The 18,699-nt window shown below is 35.7% G+C and overlaps 2 long non-coding RNA genes across 5 annotated transcripts; one reads left to right on the forward strand and one right to left on the reverse strand.

Annotated features, from left to right (window-relative positions):
- Positions 1 to 24: 24 nt before the first annotated feature.
- Positions 25 to 3,618, reverse strand: LOC141365246 (uncharacterized). 2 transcript variants are annotated; one of them, XR_012370446.1, is made up of 4 exons: positions 2,878 to 3,618; positions 2,685 to 2,743; positions 1,867 to 2,028; positions 25 to 1,059 (listed from the first exon to the last, which is right to left on the reverse strand). It is a non-coding gene; the product is annotated as an uncharacterized lncRNA (long non-coding RNA). The 2 variants fall into 2 exon arrangements; XR_012370447.1 differs by having other exon boundaries at positions 2,867 to 3,618.
- Positions 3,619 to 4,067: 449 nt separating this feature from the next.
- On the forward strand, positions 4,068 to 16,642 carry LOC141365245 (uncharacterized). 3 transcript variants are annotated; one of them, XR_012370444.1, is made up of 7 exons: positions 4,068 to 4,170; positions 4,259 to 4,278; positions 4,437 to 4,554; positions 4,816 to 4,901; positions 5,102 to 5,181; positions 6,536 to 6,593; positions 16,337 to 16,642. It is a non-coding gene; the product is annotated as an uncharacterized lncRNA (long non-coding RNA). The 3 variants fall into 3 exon arrangements; XR_012370443.1 differs by having other exon boundaries at positions 4,816 to 5,181; XR_012370445.1 differs by lacking the exon at positions 4,816 to 4,901.
- Positions 16,643 to 18,699: the final 2,057 nt, after the last annotated feature.

Below are 18,699 nucleotides of genomic sequence, written 5' to 3' on the forward strand. Positions count from 1 at the left end.
TATTATACCCTGCATTTTATATTTGTCAAAGTGGATAACATAGAACAAAAAAGGCCAGGTTATGAATTTTTTATTCTTTATTCTATTCAACACCAGATTGACTGTTATGCTATGTTTGTTATGCCATAAAACAGGCAGAAATACAAGCAGATATATTTTAATATTCAGTGCATAAACTGTGGTGCAACAAAAACGCACCAATAACATACTAAAATACAAAAAAATCAAACAAACAAAGAACAATATTGAGATGCCTTATCTTTACTTAAAATACAAATGTAGTTTAAAATTTAGATTTCAAAAAAAGCACAAAAGTTTCACAACTGTAAAAACAGCACATTTTTAAAAGGATTCAATAAAACATTAATTTGCTTATTCTTTAACAGACACCAGCCCAATTTTAAATATGAAAACATGGTCTATAATATACAAACCAGTATAAAAAAACACCACCCACCAGTGGTGGCCAGGATGCAAAATATGTGTTTGGGGTGTAATGCGATTCGTGAATCTATATGCATTGCACATCATGTCAAAACACGTGCCTCCCGCAAACGCCCCGAATATGACAAAGAATAAAAGAGACATTCACATGATACCCGCAAGACACTCATTTAACACTAAACTCTGATTACACATGAGATTAGACAAGCTAGTATGGCAAAAGCGAGCATCTCTTTTATTATAATCCCCTTCAAAGCGTCTGGAGCAGGCACGCACTTTGACACGACACGCCATGCACAGGTTCACATGACGCGCCAAACACACATTTTGAAGTGACGAGCCACACACATGACAATGTTTTGGGTAGCTTTGTATTCGTGCCTCCTCGGAGAAGTCACCTGCCATCACTGCAGCCCACCATATTTAAAAAAAACTGTATTGGTGGGAAGTGTCAGCTACATTTTAAATGAAGTACCACTCAAAGTCCAAAAGTCTTTTTTAAAAGATTTGATAGTTTGAGACTGACTGTTGATGGTCTTCTTTTGCAGTTTTCCTGTTTTAGAGGTCACTTTTCCCTTTGCACCCTTGTTTCCCGGTTTGATTTTAATCAAGCATCTGGAAAATAAAAAGAGAATATTTTCAGTGAACAATGATTTAAAACTCTGACTTAGCTAATCAAACTTCCAGTAAAACTTTACAAAAATGTGTCATTAGTTAACATAAGTTAACTATTTTAGTGAACATGAATTAACATAAACAATACTTACACAGCCCTTTTGAGTTAATTTAACACTTACTAAGACATTATTAAAAGTTGGAATTGTTCACATTAATGAACTGTGAACTAACGAACACAACAAATTACTTTTTATAAACTATTATTAACAAAAATTACTAAATACTTCTGTGTACTGCTTATTGTTAGTTCATGTTAGCTAATACATTGACTAATGTTAAAGTGATAGTTTAACCAAAAATGAAAATTATTTCATTATTTACTCTATTATTTACTAATTATTTCATAAGTTCTAAACCTGTATGAGTTTCTTTATTCTGTTAAATACCAAAGACGATATTTTGATAAATGATGGTAAGCACAAGGTTGGCACTGCCCCTTGACTTGGGTACTGTCATCAGTGTGGTTACCATCATTTATCAAAATATCTCAGTTTGCGTTCAACAAAATAAACTCACATGCTTAGAACCACATGAGGGTAAATGAGGAAAGAATTTTCATTTTTGGGTGAACTATCCCGTTTAACAAATGAGACCTTATTGTGAAGCCTTACCAAAATTGCCTCCTCAAAAGTTACAAATTCAACCTTTAAAGACAGTCACAAGTTAAAATTAAGTTACGTTAATGAAATCATTATTTTATGTGGAACCATTCCTTTTAATTTTTTTTTTAAAATAACTTGTTACCTTTGAAGGACTTTCAGTGTGGATGCTGCTTTCACTTTTTGCAAGATGAAGATGTAATACAAAGAAAACAATGCAGCAAGTCCAGTGAGACACGTTGGCTGAACACCCTTTTGGCTTTCAGGCTGATCATCCATTGTTTAATCCATTGTCCCTGAGAATCACCTGGACCAAATGAATGTATAGATTAATGTATAATCCTTAATATCTGGAGAGCTAAGTGTAGAAAAGGCAGTGAGAAGAATATGCAAGCACTGGCAAAGACACAAAGTGCCATGTCCTTCAACCTAACAGTATGTTATTTTCAGAGGCCATTGTCATGATACAATTAAAGGAATAGTAATTGAGGGCCACTAATGTTTCTAAAGGTAAACTGAAAATCACAAATTCATTTAGTGTCCGTGTAAAGTCTGATATTAAAAGTGTTCTCAGTTTCAGTGTTCTCAAATACAGTGGCCTCCAGAATGAGGCACATAAAGCTTGATGTTCTCCTGATAGTAATAGGCACAGCAAGAAGGTCCCCGGTTCGAGCCCCGGCTAGGTCAGGTGGCCTTTTTTTGTGGAGTTTGCATGTTCTCCCTGTGTCAGCGTGGGTTTACTCTGGGTACCCATAGATGCCAAATTGTCTCTACCCCAACCAGTGTCTGGATTGACTTGTGTGACTAAAAACTTGTGTATGGATTAACCAGTTCTCACCATGAATATAGCCAAAGATACTGGAATGGCATAAAGAATAAGAAAGAAAGAAAGATAGTAAATGGTTGTGTCAGCCTGGAGTGTGGGCCTTGTTTAGTAAAAAATGTCAAATTTCATATATTTACCAAACAGGATCAAACGAGGTGTCACAAGTCTTCTCAAAGTCAGCAGGAGTGGCACACATCTATTAGCAAAGATAATAATTTATGATAATTAACATCTGCAAAAAGACAAAAGATATTTTACAGAGGCAACAAAGACATTTTACTCACAACATGAATGGTTATAAAAAATGATACTCTCTCACCTTTTACTCACCTTAATCTGTAATATTTGTTGGTCTATACAATGCACGAAAAGGGAATAGGGACCAAAATAGCACCAAAGCACCAAAATAACCCTACATGGAGGATAAAAGTAATTCAGATAAGTCAAGTAGTAATCTTTTGATGCGATTCAATTGGTTTTGCAACATACAAAACTGTAACACTTTTTAATGTACATCAGTTTCTAACCATAATCATAAATTCAAGTTTGACTGCACTTTCTTGTACTTGATGCATAATGACTTAACAAGTTTGAAATCATGTTTGCAACAAAGACTTCTAGATGCACAGTGAATGAAATGAGTTACAGTTTTTCACCAAGAACCATTTTGACTGCTCAAGTCTTATGAATTAGGGTGCCTTTGTTTAATTTTTGTGTAATCAGACTACGAATTCATATACCCCACCTACCTTAACTTACTGTATACAATGAAGCCAGGATATGTCCATTTTATAAACTTAATGTGTCTTACCACCAAAAAAAGCGTGCCACATACAACAGGATGTTTCAACCAGCTAACGAGCATGTAATGAATTTATAAATACCAGATCTTTTTAGTGTTATTTGTAGATATATTTGGTAACAAAGGATTTTAAAAGGATTTTAAGATAATACAAAAAACAGGCGAATTTGCAGATAACACAAGTGTATCTTTCACTTGCATAGACAGAATGCACACATTAAAAATGTAAAGACACAAAACCCATAACTGATTTTGATCGTTCCTCATTCATCTTTTACACAGATTTTAGTAAAATAAACAGGTTGGATAAAACTTTGGTGAATTCTTACCTGTGATCTAATGTGAGTGTAACTGATGTGATGGTAGAGTACCTGCTTTGCCTGATTAAAATAGGAAATGGAATCTGATTTATTTTTTTAAAAGCTTTACTGAATAAAATGCAATATTTAAAAGTAATATGTAATTTTAAAATAGCACAAGCATCGGTAAAGTTGCAGACCTACCTCATGCAGACAATCCAAAATGGCGTGCACAACGAAAAATATGCTATAATACTGTTAAATAACAGTGACATTCTGTTGTTGCTCGACAACCGACCTGAAGTGAGAAAGTCTACCCACAATGCACTGTAAAAAACAGCAACTTACTGTTATTACATGAAAACAGCATTTTGCTGTTGAATTTCCATGTAAATTTACAGAAATTTTTTACAGTGTAGCAATAAAAGCATAGAGATATATAAAGCAAAGACAACTATAAGATAATCTTTCAGGAGCCAGTAAAACATCTACAGTTACAGCAGTAAACATACTTGTTATGGGGTAAGAAAAACTAGTACAGTGTAGATATGAATTATGGTATCCTAAGCACTTCTCTTATTGCTTCTGTCTTGTTCTTCATTTTTTGTAGTGCAAATAAGGAGACTTAGAGTAAGTACAAATTGAGCTTTTAGTACTGACGTGAATATTACATCGCTATTCGTTTGAAAGAAATAGAAAAGCGCTACGTTTTATTTTGTACCACCAAACTTGCTCGTATAACTACGATAATAATACTTTTTCTGATGCTGCTGTTTACTCCATTGTAGCATGTCTCTGTGAAACTGACAATCTCAGGTAGGAGCTGCTGGCTTGTGGTTGGCAGTATGGATCACGGTCTGCGATTCATGAGGAGCTGGTCTGGAGACATGAAGAGGTTGTCAACAGGTGTGTTCCTATACTCTACCAAAATGAGAGAGGGATCAGTCATGTGGGCCAATGTGTGTGAAACTTAATGTTTTTGCAAAGTCTTTAAACTCTTTGTGTTGATTTTGTGGACCTTTTAAATTCACTGGTATGTCATGTCTCGCGAAAGTGACTACGCTTGCTGATGACAGTGGCAGACATAGTAGTGTTGAGTTTGTCTAATTGGAAGAAATGGTAAATGGTACATCTACATTAACCATTTATTCATTGTCCGAGGTGAAGAGGTCTGAAGCTAATACCTGCCACGGTCTGATTGGTATTTCATGAGGAATCATGGGTTCCTTGGTATTTGAATTATGTTGAACCAGGCAAGTACTCCATCTTTCGATCATGTGTTCTATCTACTTACACATTCCTAGCCAGAATAACATTTCGTGCTCTTAGCTTAGACTTCTCAGCGTGTGCGCATATCTCAGGTCAGATATGACTATTTTCTTATCTTCACTGGTCAATGAAAGTTTGTCTTAAAAGTTAATAATGTATGTGGGAAATTGTCTCCTCTTTGCAGGCCATCCATCCAAGATCATCTATCTGAGCTGCTGAAAACTGCCTCGGTACGGATCTGTTGGAGCTTTGTGTCACTGACTGGTAAGTTTTTATAATTAAAGGAATAGTCTACCCTTTTGCCATATTAATCTATGTTATTACCTCAACTTAGACGAATTAATACATATCTATCTTTTTTCAATGCGTGCACTGTACAGCACGTTGTGAATGTGTTAGCATTTAGCTTAGCCCCATTCATTCCTATGGTACCAAACAGGGAAGCCACCAAACACTTCCGTGTTTTCCCTATTTAAAGACTGTTACATGAGGAGTTATACTAGTAAGTATGGTGCCACAAAATACAACTTTTTTTTGGTACCATAGGAATGAATGGGGTAAGCTAAATGCTAACACATTCACAACGCGCTGTACAGTGCACGCATTGAAAAAAGATAGGTATGTATTAATTCATCTAGGTTGAGGTAATAACATAGATTAATATGGCAAAAGGGTAGACTATTCCTTTAAGTGAATCTACATGTCCATATCTTTGATGAGATTGTCATGTTTTGTTGCTATGGACTTTTTGGAGAGGGTGTCTGCCACAGGAATCTCCTTTCCTGTTCCGTGTTTGATGTCATATTTCTAGGGCTGTAGAATCATTCTTTAAAGCCGTGGAGGAGCGGCATCTAGTAGGACCCTATGAAGTCTATTTAATTTGTCCCGAATTCAGTTTTATTTTTCTCGAATAATCACACCAAACGCGCTTTAAATGCTTGGAAATGCAAGGCGCGACGCACTGCGTTTTTAAAAAAAGAGGAGTGTGACGCGGCTTTTCATATTGCTAGCAGCCAACGAGTCAGCTGTCTTGTCAATCAAATATTGAAGCGTGATATTATTTTGCTATTAACTGTCATATTAGCAGAAACTTTAAAAAGAGGACGCTTGCTCTGACCTTGTTTGAGGGTGAGAGGTGCAGAAACACGCTGGAGAGGGTGAGTGAGTGGAATACGGTTCTTCAAAGCAATTTTAAACTTCACTCATCACACCGTAAGGCCCGCCTCTCCCCCCATTCGTTTGGACAATGGAAAGGTGCGCATGACGTCGGCTGCTTTTCCGCACTCAGCGCTCCTTCAAAAGCGTGTGCTGCGGCTGGTGGCAAAAAATGAAAGGGTTTCGGCGCGCATAAACAGCACGCAAACGCTCTCTGACCATAGAATATCATTCAAAAAACCGCCTGCAACTGCCATAAATGCGTTTGGTGTGATTGGCCCCTAAGAGTGATTCTTAGCTTTAAGAAAGTTGACAACTTGCTTTTATACTTAAGATTGAAAGTAGGAATATATTTCATAAATTCTTCGTACTTAAGACAAAAATGGCACTTTCAGAAGCTTGATAAATATGGGAACAGTTGTCTAACTTTAAACTAACTTCAGTTTCTTTCCTTTCCTATCAGTATTTCTTCAAATTCCTGTTCCGTGTCACATGGCTTATGCAAGACTGAATCAATGAAGGTGAGTCGTCATCATCATGAGAGACGTCTTTGCTCACTGCATGCACATTTCTTTTATAAGCAGAATGACACACTTTGGTGAAGTGATTGTGTTTTTGGGGCTGTTTAAACTTTGTATTAAGATGTGTTTTTTTTGTCGATCGGATCATAAGTGGATGAGAAGGACACATTTTAAATCCGTCAGTTTTGTCCACTTTCAACCTCTTCTGTCCTGAATACTTTTACGGGATGGTCTGTGGAGACTGTGGGCGATTCCTTCTGCTGTCATTTAAACATGAGCAGGAGTAATGACGGGTTTAAATGGACACAACTAATATTATGCCAGAGTCTGCTGCTTTTAAGTAAACATGCTGCACAGTGTTTTGTACATTTATATGTAAAAGCGTTCTTTGATATTCTCTTACGGCTGTTGGAACACATTCAACCACATGCGCGCTTACACTACAAAAGCAATCCGATCAAAAGTGTTTTCAACTACCTCTGAATGTGGTCAAAAGTGGACGAGCTCAAGATGTTTTGAACATCATTTGCACCTGTCTTTAGCATCGTCTACTTGTGATCCGATCGACAACATCACATCTTAATACCAAGTGTAAATAGCCCTTTTTTTACTTGCGCTTCCAAGCTTTATAATGGTAGAAAACAACAGTTAGGGAACAACTTCTGACTTTAAACCTCAATAAAGTGCATTCATCCTTCACAGAGGTAATCCATACTCAAATATTGCCACTCATTGCTAGGGATGGGTATTGTTTGGGGTTTTTTTCGATACCGGTGCCAAATCGATACTTTTAAAACGGTTCCGGTGCCTAAAGCGGTACTTTGAAAAAAAGAGTCACATAAAGATGGTAGATGAAAGTACAGCATAAAACACTATGAAAATTCTTCTCTGTTTGTCATTTGTTTATTAATGATTTGCCTAAAGCACCATCATCTTTTAAAACCTGCATTCTTCATTTCTTTTTTATGAAATTTTTGATTTGTGAATTAAATAAAATCTTCTCAACACTCCACTTTGAGCTCAGAAAAATGTTCTATGATTGGTTGTTAATAATCTGTTCAATGATTGGTTAAAGCCTACGCGGCTGCCGCTCACAAAAAGATAAACGGCGAGTTCTAATCGAAAGTGATCAATGTCCTATTCCCTTCGAAGATCAGATCTCTTGAACTCTAGAGAAAGTTGCGCAATTGTGTGTCTCATAGTGTGCAGGCCCGGCTGCAGGATGAAATGACTGAGGGGGCATGTGAAATTGTTGAGGGGGCTTAACTTTATACCAACAATGATACACTGAGATCTTGCTTTGGAAAGACATATTTTTAAATGCAGCACTCAATAAAACACTCCATATGCAACTGCACAGCACAGGTAACCAGAAACTCACTAATGATGATAGATCATGAGATATTATTTGATAGACAAGTAAATGTGGATTAAGGATGTTTAAAATCTCTAGGCTGGTAATCAGGACATGAATGGATTAAATCAGCATATTTGCAAAGGTTTATTTCTCCACACATAAATTAAAATTAGCAGGGTAACTGTTCAGTAGGGGTGTTCAGCAGAGTCAGTATTTGTATCTGTATTTGTATCTGTAACAGTCTTAAAATTATCTGTATCTGTATAACTTAAATAACTGTAAATATTTATTAATAATAATAATACAAAATTTTAATCAAAAAGACAAATAACTTGATTCTTGTTACTAATACACATGGAAAGCAAACATCTTATTTCCAAAGCCTTATCCAGCTTGTGCCTATGTGCTATGCATCATTGTATTGTAGCATTAAAATAACAAACTTGAGAGCACATTGACAAAACTGTAGGCTACATCACCTTTAAACGTTTTTGTGCCTGTCAGCACAGTTCCTTGAGATTCTGTCTAAATGAGTGTGATATTTTTCAGAAAAAAAAGTAGCCTACATTAATCCCTTGTCTAGCGATTCAAATAATTAAACATCTAAAATGATCGTTATTTGTAAGTTTGCTGAGTGAAATATAACCTAATACTACTCATACATCCACATGTCTGACATCTTGGTTTCGGTTTAAAAACATGCAGGAATTTGAAAATAAAATGCAAGACTTGTTTGATGTTTAAAGAGTTATTAAGGGAGATAAAGTTCGGGAACTGATTTATGTTAAAAAGTTATTAAGATCGACAAACTCGCGCTGACTGACAGATCCGAAATGCAACGCAGAGACACGCAAGTGCGCCGCACTATATAGAATAGTTCAAAAACATCTGTTTTGACAAGAATTTATGAAAGCATATAACCATTACAACAAACTTACTGAGTTATTATCTATGCCCATATAGCATTTGCGCGAACATAACGAATTGTTTAAAAAAAACTCTCTCATTATTAATCTTCATCTAAATAAATAAATAATCAGATATTCGTTTAAATTTTCAAATAACAGTATTTCAAATAACAGTATGCAGTTTTGACTTAGTTCAAAACAAGCAACATGATTTTAAACAATAAGGTAATTTAGAAAGATTTAATTCAAATGCAGTTGTTATTTGCTTATTTTTATGTTAATTGCAATTCAAGTCATAGTAATCTTCAGTTTAAATTTTGCTTTTAAAATGTTATTTTCATATTTTAAGCTATTTACTTATTTATTTTATATTCACCAAGATTGACAATAAAGCTTGCTTGGACTAGAAATAATTAAAAGATCATATCGGAGTCAGAGACACGGAGTTATTAACGAATATTTTATTATTAGAGTTCAGCATTTTATTAAGCTTTTTTGGTGTTGTGTAATTAGATAAAACGAAAAGAAACTAAAAGGGTCATTTTTTTTTAAAGCTGGGTTTAAAGAAGTTTGATACAACAGCGTTTTTACGATTTTAAACTAATTCCAAAACAACTCGCGTTTCTAAATAAGGGTTGCGCCGAAAATGTCATTCATGTCATTTTATAGATTGCACTCATTCACTTCACACTCACATTATTCGTGCTTTAAAGCTGGGCGCACACGGTGCGAATTCTGACGGTCGGAACGTCGTGAGCTCTCGCACACGACACGAGTGAGTTTATGCGAAAATAATTCGTACGCAGTCACACACGACAAGATTTTACTGTAGGACTTGAGGAATTCTGACGTAAGCAATTTCGCACCTGTGAGTGGCAGAATGTACAAAAAATAAAACAAGAATAATACGGCAAAGATATTGGCCTTTGTGCAGAAAACTGTTTCTGTTTTTTTTGTATTTCTATTTATGCATTCCGAAATTGCAATATAGGTCTAGTGCTGTGGCGGTGAAGGAATTTCTCTGGCAGTGGTTTTTCTTGCTAGCGCATATGCGGTTTTATCTTCTTAATATATCATGATTGTAGTGCCAAGTAAATATCTATATTGGTATTATTAATGTTACATATATTGTTGCTTTTTTATAAATATGACCGTTTAAAAACAAATTCAGTGGGCATATTTATTTATTTGTAAATGCAGAATGAGGAGCAATTGAGGTAAAACGCAAGGTAAGATAACGTAACACGTCTTTCCCTTTATGATTAAATTATTTAGACAATACATCTACAGCCAAATATTAATTTGTAAAACGAAAATCATTTAATGTAATATTAAGCACATTGTCTAGGCTTGTTTGCATTGTCTAGTGCAAATGTACGCGGACCCTCGGTCAATGCGGGGTCTTGAAGTAAAAGTGAGCACGCAGCATTTGTGCTCATGTAAATGTACAAAATAAATGCCATACAGAAGGCATTGCATATTAATATATGGCATTTTCTCAGTAGGCCTATGTAAATTAATACATAGCAATACCAATATAGTATGAAAACAAATTAATCATTATTTAAATAAAGTTTCAGAGATAGCCTACATTTTTAGTCATTTAAATATTCTCATCATTTCAGAACAAGCTTAGGCTACCATAACAACGTACATTGGGCTATATCATGTGTTCCTTTGGTCGAAAATATGTAAAAAATATATATATGGGTAAAAAACACCGAACAAAAACGTTTAAGCTCTTGTTAAAGCAGAAGCTCCATAATAATCTGGAAAACGTCGTCTCCGCGTATGATCATCATGTTTAATATAGTCTCTTATTCATTGACAATTTATTTTGCATTTATTATATGAGTAAAAAGTGTAAAACAATAAATGCATATCTTATAGCCTATTAAACATGGACATTCCGTTGCTTTTTATTCTCTGTCACGCCAGCCCTTTTAATATCCATTCATTTATGAAACTGTACTACAGCGACTTTGGCACAGCTTGGATTACACAAAATTGCGACATTCTTTGTCCATCCTATACTGTTTAAACCAGTGGTCTCTGCACGGAGTCTAATAATTTTTATATTTATTTATTACATATTTTAGTTGGCTTATTTTATGTTTAGATTGTAAATAATGATAAACATATTAACAAGTAAAGAAAAATCAACAGTATTACAAAGTAAAACAAAAAAGTTTTAATATCAAAAAGTAACCCTCGTTTTATAGCTTAATCTACACTCTCTCCTGTTTCCGCACACGTCCAAAGCTGTGACCGGACATCACAAAAACACGTATGACAGGTTTTTCAGGCAAAGAAGCTGATCAAGAGGTCGTCACTGAAGGACCTGTCATATTTGTCATGATGTCCGGTCACCGGAGTGTGTGTGTGCGCGAAACATATAGCCAGCTATAGAGTTGTCGTCCAGATTTGAGGTAGCAGTGCCACATTTGTCTTTCTTCTTCTGTGTTTTGTACATTCTGATTGGTCAACTTCAAGTGCTTTGCCAGATCGTCTCGTTCACCCGCACCAACACTACGAATTTATACCGACAGCTCCCGAACTTTTTTGACATGTTTAAAAATTATCGGGAGGTCGTAAGGTGCTCGTAACCTGCTCGGCTCGGCTCGTAATTCCTCTCACACGGTGCGAGCCGCGACCATACGAGCATGAACGATTTGGTCCTGAGAAAAAAAAATCGCATGCGAGCTCCTACGACAGCAAAAATCGCACCGTGTACGCCCGCCTTAAGGGGTTTATAATTTACAGCTGTTCCAGTAAACACGTGATTATGCCCGGCCGAATATTTTCTCTGTTATTCGGATGAATTCGTTATTCGTTTTGAAGCCATTATCCGTGCCCTTCCGAATAACGTATTGGGCGCTTCGGGCACATCCCTACTGTTCAGTATACCACATTATATATGTCCTATGTGATTTCCATTATAGACGAGAGTAGGCTATTCAACGGCACAAAACGTCTGCAATAAATATCCTAACATTATTTCTCAAAACGTTGACAAAAGTTATTTATATAACAGCAATGGACGTCTTATATTGCAATACATTTCCACATATAACTTAACATAACAGCACAATGAAATGAATAAACAGAGAAGGAAGCATGATTGACATGTAAATTGTATTATTATTACCGGAAAAACAGCAATATTACTGAAATAAACTCTGAGGTAGGCTAAATGCGCCAAACGTGCTGTTGTTAAACGCAAGTTTAAATAAGCAATAAAGGTGGATAAAACATTATTATCTCTTAAAACTTTATATGACAAACATTATATTTAAAGAAAATGTATTCTTACAGTTATTCAAAGATGCACAAATTATTCCATATATTAATTCCTGTTTAAGAGCACGTTCGTCTCTGGCCTGGCTCTGTTATGTAATAGCTGCTTGACAGGTGCGCATCTCGGTCTTTCAAACAGATATTATTATAACCTTTATAACAAAAGAGTAAACTTTATAGTTGCTTCCACTGTGTTTGTCTGATATGAATAACACACTAATTATTATTTGAAAATAATATTTATTTATTATTTGCAGATTATTATCTTATTTGAATAGATTTTTATTGCTGCGTCCACAGACATCAGGGTGTAGACATCATTAGTTTTACAAACTAAATATAGACTATTGTTTTACCAGTGCATGTGTATTTAAATGCCTGAAATCTAAAATAAACATTATGAGGTTGAAAACACTGCATTGATATATGACAGCGCTGAGCTCGTCCGTCTGGCTCAGCGCCAATCAACGCGAAAGACGTTTGAATCTGGCAGTAATATCACGTCACTTAACATTCTAAATCCCATATGGGGATAAGGTTAAATTATTATTTAACTCAAAAGGTTGAACATTTTATTTGTAATCATAAATACAAAAATTAAACAGAGGGGGCACAAATCAGATCTGAGGGGTCAATGCCCCCTTTTGCCCCCTCGTGGCGCCGGGCCTGATAGTGTGGCTAATTGAACACACTTGGCAAATAGAGCAATAAAATACAGCGTCTTTTTCTCTTTATTTGGATCGACTGTTCATGCGAAATCCTCTTCGTGAAGTGCCCTTCAATGGCGCAAAACGGCATTTGGAATTCACCCAAAATATTTTCTTATCGGCTTGTAAAACCATTCACGTTTTGACGCTTTCTGCTTGTCTCCGATGAACTTGACACTCGTGACTGCCGCGGCTCATCTCAGGCCAATATCAGCCGAAGTACTAATAAAAACATTAGTGAGGTAATACGTTTTAGCAAATTTTCTGAAGGAATGTTACCATATAAAATATTTAATAGAAGAACAATGTCGCACACCTGTTAGTTCCGGTTAGGTGCGTTGGATGAAGAGACAATGAAGTCCACCAAACATTTAAAAAAAAAAGGGAATATCCCGCACACTATTAACTTGCAAAATTATGCTTTTTGCAAGTTAATAGTGTGCGGGATATTCCCTTTTTTATAAACCATATAAAATATAAAATAAGCTGCCGTCAGATCAATTGCGGCATTCACGCGCTCCTCTGAGGATCTCATTTTCCAAATTGTTCTTTTAAGTCAGAATATAAAAATAACCTGGACATATATTCTTACAAAATTTGTTCGATTTGTATTATTAGGGATGTGCAGATGAGGATTTTTTTTACATTTTAAACTTATTAAACACAGCGCATATTTTAAATGAAAATATATTTGGCAAAGAAGTTTAAAGTTGGCTATTTAATGTTTAACATTAGATTATTTAATATTTCCATTTATTAATAAAATTAATTTTTAAAATGTTTGTTCATTATTACTCTTAACGAAAAACTCAACTCCAATAAAATATTAGCTCCAATGACAAACTTGCTTATACCTATTGCTTGTTTATTAATAAAACGAATTCGACGGATGGTATCTGCGTTAAAACACAAATAAATGAAAGATGTAATTGACATAATTTTCATTACTACGAATGCTTATTTGTTCATTATTATTTTTTATTAAAACAGAACAACAATAAAAATGTAAAATGACTCGCTTAACGTTTAACAAAAACGAATAGACGGTAAACATTTTATCCGCCCTATAACATAAATAAATCTAAGATCCTTAGATTTTTCAAAACAAATGATTGGTTTCCGTTTTTTAATCAATATAAAACTACAATAATGTAAAATATGAACAAACTCACCTAAGTTAAGAGAAGAAATCAAACTTGAATCCTCTGTATTATCAAATCTTTCCGACTTTTACATTCACGTGAATTTTGTAAGTGAGGAAATTATTTACACCATATGAGTGCAGTATAATTTAACTAGCGATTGTGCTGTGCTTGTGTGATTATGCTTTTTGCGCTACAGAGAGCAAAATACTTCAGTCAACCGTTCATGCATTAAGAGGCACCGAAATGAGGCACCGAAATCTGTGTTCTGATTCGGTCCGGAAGTAGGGCTGGGCGGTATGAGCAAAAATTCATATCCCAGTATTTTTTTTTTGGAATGCCGGTATCCGATATATATCCGGTATTTCTTACAAAAAGGATAAAAATGTTACTTGAAAGTCAAAGCCTTTATAATCTTTGTGGCTGAAGTTGTTGTACCATAAAGTTGTAAACACTCCCTAATAAACTATCTGTTCCATCTCAAATCAAAACAAAAATTATATACCATGCAGTACCATATTAAAAAAATCATCTTTGTTAGAGCCTTTATCTTACCCCGAAATGGCTGTATGCTCATGTCCTTGGCGGGTGGTAAATGTTTGTCATACCAAAGTTGTTTAGCTGGGTTTAGTTAACTTTATATACAAACCAGTGAAGTTCTTAATCATTTCTTTTTTTTACTTTGTTTTGTGCACATGGGCATTATCATGTAATATGATCTTTAATCTATAATATACTTATAGAAAATTGTCTTGCCCATACTATTGAAATTATTATCCATAAAATTAGAAACACACAATTCTCATGAATATACTGAACTGTCTGTAGCATTAAGATTTGTGTTCACAGAATTTACTAAAGTAGTCAAACCTCTTCATTAGAAGGGGGTGTCACAGTCCATTTGTCCTTACAGTGTATTCAGTCACAAAAATGGACAAAACTTAAAAACATATGATCCAAAATAATTAAGTTTATAGAACAGATGTGGTTCTGGAATCTGATTGGCTAAGTGCAAACTGAAACTATAACGCGCACACATTCAGCACGTTTGTCTTTGTTTCATTCACACACATCCTCCCTTATTATTTCTTAATAATAATCTCATTAATTCACACTAATAGCTTCACTGAAGCAGCACAATCATTCGTTACTAATTCTAAAGTGACGTTTTAAAATTAAATAACGGAGACTTGTTTGTGGCTGTTATACTGGGCTTTCAATCTGAGGAGAAAGTTCACCACAAAATAAAACTCCTTCGGAGTTTCTGTTTTATCTACGCGCTTGTCCCGTCGAACTAAAGTATAAACGCAGTATCACTCACCTGATATTGCTATAATAATGATGAGGAATAACTGCAATAGTGTATTAGATAAATAGGTGTTGTGATGGAGCGTCAGACATGTTGTTGGGATGAAAGCACACATATGCAGCGGTAACTTAATTCCAATGATCTCTCAGTAAAAGCAGGTTGAGGAGACATTTTATTTTAGTCTTAACTCATTTATTACAATCCTCCGAGTGCATGCAGCCGCAGTTTTTGAATGTCCACATTCATGAGGCGCATCCTAGCGTCACAGAGTTTCTGCGTGCTTCTTCATGTCGCGTACTTGCTGTGACGGTCGGGCTCGCGCAGAGCGCGTGTGTGCGCGCTTGAGTTGCATTAAACCATATCGATATGAACGGTATTGGCTAATTCCGCATCGCGTCGGGAACCCATATCGATATATCCCCTAAATCCGATATACCGCCCAGCCCTATCCGGAAGGTACCGCCCATATAGGCTTCGTTTTGGTACCCAACCTTACTCATTGCGCATTGAATCGTATGACTCCAAGACATCTTGCCGGAAACTAGTTATTTTAGTTTATAAAGTGTAAAACATTATCTTTTCTTACTATATAGCTTCGATTATCCACAGAAGACCTTTATTAACCCCTTGTAGCGATGTGGATTACTTCTTTAAAGGCTGCACTTCTTTGGGAAATCAGAAAATGTACCCTGATCCATGTTTTTTCCCATATTAAGCTCGGAAAAGCTTGGACATTTACTAAAATGACTCAAATTTCTCCAAATGTGTTCGTCTGAACACGTGTATCTCGAGTTACTGAGTGTGAGTACATCATGGGATAATTTTAAAATCGGTCTGAAATATCGTTTTAAGTATTTAAATGGAGTATAGCAATACATAATTGGGACTAAATAACAAAGGTAAAATAAAATATAAATTCCTTTTAATATTAGTGTACCTAATTGGATTGATCATGCTTTACTTTTTGTTAAGACAACCCCTGTTTTTAATGTTAACATTTAATTTTTTTATGTTCTCACTTAGATGTTGTAACCATAAAGCAACCAGGACAACACACCTGGAGTGACCAAGAGCAGGATCAAGAAAGAATCGGACGAGAAAATATCAACTGGTGCCCATGAGGAGACATTGTTCTTGGACCTGCTTTTTCTGTTTAGTAATAAGTGGTTTTATGTGGTTAAATAAAAGTAATTTAATATTCAACCCACAAGCTAAATTTCCTACATTTTCTTAAAGGGGTAGTTCACCCAAAAAGGAAAATTCTGTCATTTACACAAACAGTTTGGTTACAAACATTTTTCACAATATCTTCCTTAGTGTTTATCAGACTAAAGAAATTTATGCGGGTTTGTAACAACATGAGAGTGTGTAAATTATGACAGAATTTTCACTTTGGGGTGAACTACCCCTCTAACATTTTTATACCCAGGGGTAAAAGAAATGTATGTTGAATATTTTTGTTTGCCATTTTTTGTTACTGCTACTTTCAACAAGTCTAATTATTCAGCCAACCTTATTTTGTACTTTAAGAAATGAACAGCTTTTATGGGTTTTAAGACCCTGATATGTGCTCAGAATTCGCCCATAGAATGCCCAGTGGTCCCACAATTTTCCCTCAGTATGCCCACACTTTATCCATTGTGCCCACATTTTTCCCACGTATTTGTATTTAAATACATTTTTCCACACAGTATTTTGTATTTGTGATTTCTGTAAATTTGTGATAGTATTTTGTATTTGAATTTTAAAACAATTCCATATATGCGTGTATGCCTCTCTCAGATCATATGCATTTAAAAGGCAGTTTCTGGTATAAATAGCAGAACACAAAAGGTTTTCTGTGTCATTAGAAATGCAGTCAAAAAGTGGGACAACAAGGATAACTGATCATGAAGGTAAGAACCTTAACCATGCCAGGTGAGGGATATATTATGGCTGAAAAAACAAACCAATTAATGAAATATTCATGTCATATCTGTATTTGACATATAAATTCGTATTAACTTTTTGTTAGCTGTCCTATTTTGAGATGCGTATTAGCCTAATAATAATAATATTAGTATAATTAATATTATATAATACATTCTTAAAATGAGGATAAACCCTTGGAAAGACTTAGGAAATAATATAGAAATTTAGCCCTTTTATAGACGTCTTTTCAACGACCATGAAAAGACGTCTTTTAGCCTTTCACTTTTCAACCAAATTTAGCCTTTTTCTAGACGTGGAGTTATAGGCGTCTTTTCAACGGCATGAAAAACACGTCTTTTAGCCTTTCACTTTTCAACCAAATTTAGCCTTTTTCTAGACGTCGAGTTATAGGCGTCTTTTCAACGGCATGAAAAACACGTCTTTTCACCTTTCACTTTTCAACCAGAATTTCACGTCATTAAGACGTCTGGAGAAGTCGTCGTTTCGACGTCTTTTCAACCAGATTTTGCTGGGTGGGTGGGTTATTCTAAACCCAGGGTTAACGGAATCCTGGGTTATTTCACACTGTTCAAACTTAACCAGGGGTTAAGAGATAACCCTGGGTATTCATAATTTGACGTTTCACACTGTGCATTCCTAAACCCTGGGTCAGGAGTCTCCAACCCAGTTTCAACACACCTGTCTGTAATTATCAAGCCTTGATTAGCTACTTCAGCTGTGTTTAATTAGGGTCATAACATTCTAACCCTGCTTCGTTTCACACTGCATGCGTTTGGCACCACAATCCGGGGTTAACACCACAAATGCGGTGCTAACCCTGCTCCAGAGCAGGGTTTCATAACCCTGGGTAAAAAGCGGTGCTAACACCGCTTTCAAATAACAGGTGTGAAACGCTCCTTAACCCAGGGTTAAAAGCAGGGTTTAGAATGAAGATAACCCAGGGTTAAGCGCAGTGTGAAAACCCCTATTAGGGCTTTTCACACCTGAAATTGTTAACCCTGGGTTATTGTAAAACCAGGGTTAACGGAATCCTGGGTTATTTTTTTCATGTTTCACACTGTTCAAACTTAACCAGGGGTTAAGAGATAACCCTGGGTATTCATAATTTGACGTTTCACACTGTGCATTCCTAAACCCTGGGTCAGGAGTCTCCAACCCAGTTTCAACACACCTGTCTGTAATTATCAAGCCTTGATTAGCTACTTCAGCTGTGTTTAATTAGGGTCATAACATTCTAACCCTGCTTCGTTTCACACTGCATGCGTTTGGCACCACAATCCGGGGTTAACACCACAAATGCAGTGCTAACCCTGCTCCAGAGCAGGGTTTCATAACCCTGGGTAAAAAGCGGTGCTAACACCGCTTTCAAATTACAGGTGTGAAACGCTCCTTAACCCAGGGTTAAAAGCAGGGTTTAGAATGAAGATAACCCAGGGTTAAGCGCAGTGTGAAAA

Source organism: Misgurnus anguillicaudatus, chromosome 7 (genome assembly GCF_027580225.2).
Source record: "Misgurnus anguillicaudatus chromosome 7, ASM2758022v2, whole genome shotgun sequence".
NCBI lineage: Eukaryota > Metazoa > Chordata > Actinopteri > Cypriniformes > Cobitidae > Misgurnus > Misgurnus anguillicaudatus.